Source organism: Benincasa hispida, chromosome 10 (assembly GCF_009727055.1).
Source record: "Benincasa hispida cultivar B227 chromosome 10, ASM972705v1, whole genome shotgun sequence".
NCBI classification, from domain to species: Eukaryota; Viridiplantae; Streptophyta; class Magnoliopsida; order Cucurbitales; family Cucurbitaceae; genus Benincasa; species Benincasa hispida.
This window is the reverse complement of record NC_052358.1, coordinates 5,583,395-5,594,091: the sequence shown is the minus strand read 5'-3', so window position 1 is coordinate 5,594,091 and position 10,697 is coordinate 5,583,395.

Sequence of the window (10,697 nt, the reverse complement as noted above, 5' to 3'; positions counted from 1 at the left end):
AAATTGTAAAAGGCTCCCACACCATCCATATGTTTAGAAAAAGTACAAAATAAAAATGATCATCATCCATAGCATACATGTACTTCCATTCAAATAGAGATATAGGAAAAGAAAACCATTATTCAATGGTAGACTAAATTTATACTTTTTTTTTTACTTTAATATTTCTTAAATTAAAAATCAATTTAAGATGGGCCCACCACCTCAGTTTCCTCTGGCTGCTTTGTCAAATTTCTGGTGGATTAGTTGGGCTTTATTTTATTTATTTATTTTTAATTTGGGAAGAAAGAGAGAGATTGTTTATGAATATATATATATATATATATATTTAACCAATAAGAAATGCTTTTGAAAGGTGTGCCAATCTTAGAGGCCAATTTATATATCAAAGGGATCTTCACCTTAGCCACCATCATTCCTTCAACCAAGCATCTTGATTAGACTCTTGGAAAACTTTTTTTTATTATTATTATTATTATTTTAAAAGAATTATTATTATTATTATTATTAGCACCTCATCTTCCATTCTTCCTCTTTCTTAGGGCCATGTTTGGTTCCTTACTTCAGATCCTATTATTCTTTATTTTACAATAAGGGATGTTTGATGCATGATAAAAGCATAAAATTGAGTTGAGCTGGTAATTATTGTCTGAAGAGTTAAATTATTTGTATTTAAAGTGTACAGTTGAATTGAATTGATAATTATTGCATGTGTTTGGGGTACTAAGTTGAGTTGAGTTTGAAAGTCTGTGTTTGGGACGCAAAGTTGAGTTAAGTTGAGTTAGATATCTAGTATAGTTTTTGTAAAGACAATTGATTTTTTTTTTCTTTTGCTTTGTTATTGTTGATTAATTTTCAACTGTACACATATTTCTTTTTTACAAATTTAGATACTAGAGTTTCATTTTTTTTTCTTTTTTTAAAAAATAATTTATTAGATACAAAGCTAAAATTTTAAGGTACAATTAGATATAAAGTTTTCATTTATATGTAATTGATCGATTAATTTATAAAATATTTGAATCTGGTAATAACCTAATAAACGCAAATTTGATACTTTAAAGATTTATTTGACATTTTTAAAAGTTTAATGGCCAAATAGACATGAGCCAAAAAAATTTTAAACTAGACTTATGACTTTAACCATTCTTCTGAAAATATGATGTTATTGCTATCTATAGAAATTCAACCCTTCTTAAAAAGACTCATGTAACTATATATCACTTGCAATCTATAGTGGAGAGGTCTAAATTATGTAGGCCCGTTTGATTATTATTTTATTTTTTATTTTTATTTTTTAAAATTAAGTTTATAGACGCTACTTTCCGTTTCAAATTTCTTCTTTTATCATCTACTTTTCACTAATGGTTTAAAAAATCAAGCCAAATTTTGAGAACTAAAAAAGTTTTTTTAAAAAATTTGTTTTTGTTTTTGTTTTTTTTTTAATTTGATTAAGAATTCTACTATTACACCCAATAAAAAATGCAAATTATAATAAGAAATGTTGAAGAAATAGACTTAATTTTCAAAAACAAAATGATTATCAACAAGACCGTGGTTTTTTAAAATTCCAACCAAACAAATATTATCAAACAAAAAATAAAGTCTGTCTAATATATTATTTTTTATGTTTTTAATTATTCTAAAATGACTCATTTGACGTTGAAGTTTAAGATAAAATTTTATTTGCAAAAAGTATTAAATATGGGATTCTAAGACACAGAGAATCTTTCGTAAAAAGGGAAGGCAATGTAAATTGTTTAGATCGAGTTTTAAATAATGTGGAGGATAGCAAACAAATGTGGGAATATGATGGGGAATATTACAAGAGGATATTGAGCATACCTTTTTAACCACTAATTAAGGTAGCCCAACCTTCATCATTAATATATTTGTCCCTTTTTGATTAAAAATAATAGTTTGATTGGTTAAGTTAAAATTTATATTATGAAGTTCTAATTTTGTGTCTAAAAGGTACTTTAACGTTATCAAAATGTATAATAAGTCTCTAACATATTTAAAAGTTTTAAAAAGTAATTGTTTTCTTAAATATATTGATACCAAATTTTGGATAAGATAAATACGTACATAATTCTCACGTAGCAATAGTCGTGAATTTATAATTTATGGAATATTGCTACCTGCAAGACAAAAAATATCTACATAGTGGTGTGGTACTTACCATATAGGCTCTAATGTCAAAGTCAGCAAAGAAATTTATGCAACAAGTAAAAAATGTTTGAATGTGAGTGGACTTACTTCTCTTGGAGTTATCATGACATATTTATAGGTGTAGTTGGCTTAGGACCTACCCTTTAGGGTTCAAAGTTGCATTTGGCTGATTTATTAGCTGAGGTATACTAGGGGCGTGTTCTGTTTTTGCTAAATTCGATCATGCCCCTTGGTCCAAAATCACCCCTAACAAGATATAAAATTAAAACTTGTGTCTAATATGATTTTTAACTTTTAACTCTTTAGCTAGTAGGTATCGAATTTTAAAAATTGTTAAATGAGTCCATGATCTATTAGATAGAAAATAAAAAGATTTGTTGATCTATTTGACGAAAAATTGAAAGTTTAAGGATATATTAGATATTTTTAAAATTTGGAGATTAAGTAGATATAAACCTTAAAATGTAGTGGCTAAACTTGTAATCTAATCTTTTCAATTCTCCATGAAATTATAAATTTTTCTTTATGTTTTTTTTCCCTTCTTTTCGATGATTTTTTTTCTCTATATGGAGGATACATACATATAAAACTAGTTTCTTTCTACACCAAATATATAAATAGTTTGTTCATCTCTCTAGTGAAATTAATATTATTATAATTATTGAATATATCTTATAGTTTGGAATTAATTCACTATACGTAGAGAGGATGAAAAATCAAGAGAAAACATATATAGTAAATTAAAGCATATGAAATGTATATTTATGGAAAATTTTCAGCAACAAGAATAAAATATAAACTATTTACAATAATAGAAAAAAATTACTGATAAATACTGATATATTTATAACAACGTCTATCATATACCATCAATGATAGACTTCTATCATTGATAGACATTGATAGACTTCGTCCATCACATAGTATCAAAGATATGTTTTAATCAGTTTTCATCACTGATAGACTTTTATTAATTCTAATAAAAAAAGATTAAATTTTGTTATTTTGCGAGTAAATAGTTCTTCTTATTTTTTTATTTTTAAAAATCTCTCTCTATTTATTGTATGATTAAGTGGATTTATTGTATAGGGATGTCAATGAAATTGGTTATCCATGAATACAATCTAACTTTTTAAAACGTGGGGAGGCCACCAAAAAAACGTGGTCGGTTGGGGAAGGTTCATATTTCTTAGAAAATTAGTTTTTTTTATTATTATTATTTTTTAATGTGAGTGGAAAATCGACGTCAAAGTCAATAATATAAATTGTATGTTAATTGATTTACAGAATTAGATATTTTTGTTTAAATTTGATGTAAGGTTTAAAATTTAAATTATCGTCTTATTTGATCATTTATTTTATTTTAATTTAAACTTTCAAATATTCTATTTTACTTCTTTATTTTTTCTTTTAACTTTTGTTTCTTCTTTTTTCAAAAAAATATTTTAGTATCTAATTGAACTAAATATTAACTACTAAACTAATTATTTTATGGGGTTTATGCATAGAATACCTAAAAAAATCTTGTTTCATGAATGTCTTGATTTTTATTTTTTTAAAAAATATGACTTTTAGGGTTTATTTTAATACAATTTTTCATTTATTTATATCCAATTTTTATATAATTTTTCTATTTTTGAAGTTATTTTAATGATGAGGAGAGAAAATACATTTATTATGAAGTAGGGGTGGAAACAGTTCAGTTCGGTTCGGTTTGGTGGTCAAACCGAACTGGATTTTTTAATATGTGAAACTGAGCCGAATCGATTTATCGGTTCAAACCGAGGTTCGGTTCGGTTTCAAATTCGATTTTGGTATTTTTAAAATTAAAAAATGGTTCGGGTCGGGTCGGTTTTAAATTCAGTTTTACTCTTTTTTAAATATATATATATCTTAGTTAAAAACGGTTCGGTTCGGTTTCAAATTCGATTTTCGAAATTGAAATCGAACTGAACCGAATTAATTCGGTTTCAACATTTATTCAAACCGGATCGAACCACATTTTTCAGTTTCACTAAGTTTTCGATTCGATTCGGTTTTTAGAAACGGTTCGGTTTTTGCGGTTTGAATGACCACCCATATTATAGAGAGAAAAAGTGCATTTAATATAATTTTTCTCATTTATCAATTGGAGAGAGGAAATATATTTGTTGTAATTTTTTCCCCATTTTTCAATCTGAAAAAAATGAATTTAATTAATTTTTTATTTTATATTTATGTTGGTTTTCACGTATCCACTTATTGGCTTTTTTTTTACAGATTAATGGTTATTTAAAATATACCTTAGAACATTTTGTTAGGTATTTGAACATATTCTAACCGATATATGAAATATACTACTGTTCTAAATTAGAGATTGACTTGATGTTTAACATAAATTGTATAAACTAATATGTGAAATATATTACAGTATATAATTTTTTATAAATTTCATTTACACCATTGTATATATATTATAATAATACATGAAGTCTAAATAGAAAAAAAAGCACTCTCATATATATCAAATACCACAGTATATATCAAATTTCTTATAGAACCTAAAAAAAGTACATATATATCACAGTATATATAAAAAAATATGAAAAATTAAAAATAAAAGTTGAATCGGGTCTGACGTTCATCTGCTTCAAGTCCATCGCCGACGTTCATTTACTCCGAGTCCGCCATCGTCGTCCATCTGCTCTGAATTCGTCATTTTCATTCGTCCATTCCGAGTCCACAATCTCCGTTCTTACTATCTCGTACTCGCCCCATCGCTGAATCGTCCTACGCCATCCGTCTCCTGCTTGTAACTCACATCGTCGAAAGGAGAAAGGAGGGGGAGGGAGATGGAAAAAAGAGAGATGAATAAATGGCTTTAAAGCATGAAGGAAGAGAATAATATACATACATATAATGAAAACTAAATTGTAATTAGTCACTGATATTAATAAAAATAGGAAGATCAATATATATATATATTTTAAATGAAATGTACATCAACCTATTTTTAAGGCTTTTTGGTACAAATCCCTTATTTTAAATGTGTCTGACGCTATTTGCTAACATTTTAGTTAGGGAACTGTGCACGAATTCCAAGGTGAATACGTCTCTTCAATCATAGACTTAAAAAAAAACTATTTTCCTAAATATTTTTAAATAGTCATGTTTTGACATATATATATTTTTTTAAAAAAAGTCTATTATTCTTCCAATTTATCCTAATAAAAATTTATTAAAAAAAAAAAAAGGAAACTGAACTAGCTTCTATTGATTAATTAAGACCAAATTAGGCGTGTTATAGAAAGACAGATGGTAAAGGTTGGCTTGGCCTAAAAAACACCGATTTCTCATAACAAATAGGTTGGCTTCAATATCTCAATTGTCCCTTTTATGTTAGAAATTAAGGATTTCTTTGATACCTTCTGGTTTCTTGTTTTTTTGTTTTCATTTATTATTTTATAAGAAACAGACTTGTTTACTAACTTATCTTGTTTTTTTTTTCTTTCTAAATTTCAAGAAATATTTTTAAAAATAGGGTCAAATTTATAAGCTACAGAAGGTAGTTTTTCCTGATTTTGTTTCTGTTTTATATAGTCTTTTTCATCATGTATCAAAATTTATTTTTGGTCTATTGGTAGTCATGCATGTCTAGACAATTGTTTCCACATCTTGGTTGTGCGTTCACGTCCCACTTTAGGCATTTTTGTTTAAGTTTTTTTTTTTTTACCATATTTCTTTTATTTTATTTCCATTTTTTATTTTTTTTCATTTTCTTTATTAATTAGGTTATTTTACAAAATAATAATAATAATAATTTTTTTATATTTATACTTTATTTTAATTTTGAATTTTAAAATTCTCAAGTACTTTTATACTTATATATTATTTTAATTTTTAATTTCAAATTTTCAATCTATATGTGTTAATTTTTATTTTAAATAAGTCATAGTTTTAAATTTTACAATATACATGTTCATATATTATTTTGCTACATTTATATTTTATTTTAATCTTGAATTTTAGATTTTTCTAATATGTAGATTTATATATTATTTTAGATTTTAATTCTCAAATTTCAATATATATATATATATATATATATATATTGGAATTAAAATAATATATATATGCATATTGCAAAATTTATTTATTTATAAATTTTGCAATATGCATATTTATATATTATTTTAATTCCAATATTTGGTATATTTTAAATCAATTAGAATTTTACAAGATGTAAATTTTGTTCAATAAGACATTCATTTAGCTTAACTTTAACAGCCGCAACATTTACATAATAATATAATTGACTTGGACTTGAATCGACATCATTTAAGACGAACGATAATATTACATATCAAATTTGAGAAACATTTGATAGATAAGACAATAATTGTATCGTTATTGTTAATTTTGCATTGAGACTTATTCTTATTTGATAATGTAGACTTTTTATAACTATTATTTCTGTTTGATTATATAAATGTTTATCATTATTTTTTATATTTTAATGCATGTTATATATTTTTATCTTACGTAATTAAATTAAATGCAAACTATAAAATAAGAGAAAAGGTAAGGAAAAACAATAAACGATAAATAAGAAATGGTTATCAAACAAGGTTTTGTTTTTTTTCCAAAAAATAAAAAATGTAAATAATTATCAAACATACTTATTTTTTTAAATTTTTAAAAATAAAAAATGAAAAATAAGAAAACGTTATGAAACATATGATAAATATATTTTAAATGATATCATCATCATTTAATACTTCTCAAATATAGTTTTGAGAAGCAAAAACAATAATCTCTTACATTTTATAAACAAATGAGATAACTATGTCCAATGTTTTTTTTTATATTTTAAAAACGTAAAATAAATTAAATATTTTTTTTTATGAAGAATTGATTATGATGGTAACATATGGATGATTATCCAATCAGTATTGTCCATGTTCTTTTCCCCACATTATGTATGATTGGTCATTTCAAGGGATGGGTGGCTTATTCAATTAGTATTGTCCATTTTCTTTTCCCCACATTTTTTAACATTCTTATAATATTTTATCTATAATTAAATTTTGGCCACTAATTCCAACCGTCATTGTTTTGTCCCACAATTAATATTGTACATTTTGTGGTGGAGTGAATTCATATTATTATTTAGATTGGACCACGATCTATTTAAATGAAAATTACATCACATCATTTTATAATTAAATTTAATTTGAATAAATTTATTCCTCATAGTTTTTTAAAGTTATAATTTAAGGTCCATTGGAATTGACTTAATAAAAAAAAATTATATTTTTTAAAAAATCTCATTTTTATTTAAATATTTTTGATAAAAATTGAAAAACTAATTTGACTGATTTCTAAACACTCCAATTTATTCTAAAATGACTTATTTTTAAATTAAACACTTAAAAATATATTACGAACACACACTTAATTTCTATGTTTTGATAAAACTCTCATAAATAGTTTATAATGTTGTGATTTTTTTTTATAAAATTTTATCAAACCGTATATACTAAAATTTAACTTTTTTCATGATTTGTCACGACAATAAATTTATTGAGTAAAGATTGTGTCTAAGAGTTTTTTTTTAAGAGTTTTTTTTTTCTTTTAAATTTTTTTATTACAATTGGCCAATTGGAGGTTATAGAATTTGAGTCGTATACATTGTAGTTAACACATATATGTTATTTGAGTTATGTTCATTTTGGCGCATCGAGAGCTATAAGATGTATTGAACCTAATATAAATTCGTTTGAAGTTTTAATTTAATTTTTCAATTTTTCAAAATTTTTGTTTTCCATTTCTTTTAAAGGACTGAGTTTAAGCTTATTAAATATTTGTAAGGGTTAATCTTGATCATTTGAGATGATTATAATCTAGTATAGTTGTTTTAAATAATAAAACTACTGAAAATATTTTAAAACATAGCAAAATATCACTAGACCGCGATGATATCTATCACTAGGCAATAAAATTTTCTATATTTATAAATAAGTGGACTCGTTTTCCTTTATTTAAAAACAATCATATTATGTATGCCAATTTGAACAATTAAATAGCTTTAGAGGGTGTTTGACAACCAAGGAGAGTTGGGTTGAGTTGGTATTTTTTACTAACTCAATATTTGACAATCAATGTTTGACAACCAACTTTAAATGTTGGTGGGGTTGAGTTGGTTATTTTACCAACTCACCCCAATTCTCTCTCCCTCAAATGTTTTTAATGGTTCCACCCATCAGTCTCTCCGGCGACATACTTTGATGACCACCTTCAGGTGGCCAATTTCGATGACCAACTCCAAGCTCCGGCAACCACCTTCGATGATACTCAGGCAACCAAATCTGACAACCACTTTGGTAAAAAAAATTAAAATAAATAAATAAAAACTCCGACTTTCACATTCGCACGACCAACTTCGACGTAGAACTCTGGGCTCCACCAACCACCTCCGACGAAAAACTCTAGCGACTAACTCTAACGACTACTTGCGCACAAGCAACTTCGACGACATAGTTTGGCTACCACCTTCGTGTGCCCAACTTCAATGACCACTAATAAAAATAAAACGGTGGGTTTAATTACCCACTATTTATCAATCTCACTCTCACCCGTTTTTCCACAATTTTCATTATTTTCCCAACTCCTTCAATTACTTTGTCGTTTCTCTCTCTCATGCTCTCTTTACATTTTTTCCCCTCCTCCCATCTTCTCTCTTTTTTCGCCATTTGGTTCGTCTTTCTCATTTCCTCTCTTATTTCTCTTTCGGGCTCGTATGGGTCTTATTTTCCCCTTTCTTTCTCAACTCTTCCTTTCTCTTTTTTGATTTTCTTTCTACAATTGTTCTTTTAGATCTAATTATTATTATTCTACTTCATTGTTTTTTAGATCTAAAAAATATTACATACGACATTCTATTACTGGTTCACTAAACAAAAATTCAACGATATGTTTTAAACAACATATCCCTTATGTTTTCAAATATTACATAATTCTAATGAAACAGTGAAATTTAAAATTATGGCTCAAGTTTATTATTATTATTTTTTTAAAAAAATAGTTTGTACATTGATGCAACATAATAATAGAAAAAGTAGGCATGGATATTTCTAAAATCATTTCACTGGTTTTAGAAAAAGGTAAATCCATATTTCACAAATTGGTAAAAAAAGACTACCTAGTAGTTGGTTTTATGATTTAAATGGTAAGGTTTTGATTTTTTTTTTTTTTAGGGTTAACATTTAAGTGTCATCCTTCTATCTAAAACAATGTTTGATGGTATTAATCCTTTCAGTTCTTTTTAGTTTTTACGATAACTAATGGTTAACTTGATTTTTCAATAGAATAATTAATTTGAGTATTTAAAAAATTGAATTCAAAATTTTGTGTATGTGAATACTTTGTAGAGAAGTTATTATGTTTTTAGTGTGGAAAAGAATTGGATTTTTTTTTCTTAGAAAAGTTAGAAAAATATATGTATAGTTGAAAATTAAAATCAACAATAGTAAAAAAAAAATACAAAATCAATTTCATTTATAAATCAGCGTCAGATACTCCAACTTACCTCAAGTCAACTATGCTTTCAAACACGGACAATAATTATCAACTCATCTCAACTTTATACACCAAACACAGACAATGCAACTCTACAGATAATAATTATCAACTCAACTCTTTGCTTTTATCACGCATCAAATACTCCTTAGAGTTTATTTATTATTATTATTATTATTATTTTGAAGAGAATAAGATTATATAGCTATAGAGTTGAATTTCATTTATTGATTTATTGACTTTCGTGCTTGTGAATTTATATTTATACACATGACGTGTTATGATATTCACGAATGGGCTTTACCTAGAGGTTTCTAAAGCATTTTTCTTTTGAATTTCACAATGTTGACTTTTTTTCCCATTTATTATTCTTATTATTAATTTAAGTTTTTCGATTGAGTCAAAGGTTACTTCTATGAAAAATGTAAGCTCCCGATGGCGTATTAATTTACAATTTTTTTTTTAATGTATCATCAACTAATAATAGAAAATTAAGTATATTTTTGGAATATTTTTTCAGTGTTTAATTTATAAAATAAGTTATTATTAAAATAAATTGAAATATTTGAAAATTATTCAAAATGACATTTCAAGTGTATTTTAATCATTTTTTAAATTAAAAATGTTCAAATGAGTTTTTTTTTTTAAAAAAACACGTTTTTTTCAAATCAATCCAAACAGGCCTTTAAATGAATTAGAGAAATTATAAATTTTTTAGGAAGAAATTATATCATTTTTGTCATTAAAATAAGTAAAATTCAACTGACATAAAATTTGTACTATCAACTATTTTTTATATCATTTTATTCTATAATTACATAAATGACATATTTAATGTTTTTACAAACATAGACACCTATTATTTATTAAATTATCTTAATAGTTACAAATTACGTCCTTTTTGTAATTTGCCAATTGTGCAAACTATATGTGTATCTATAGTATATATAAAAGCAACAAAATTCAAA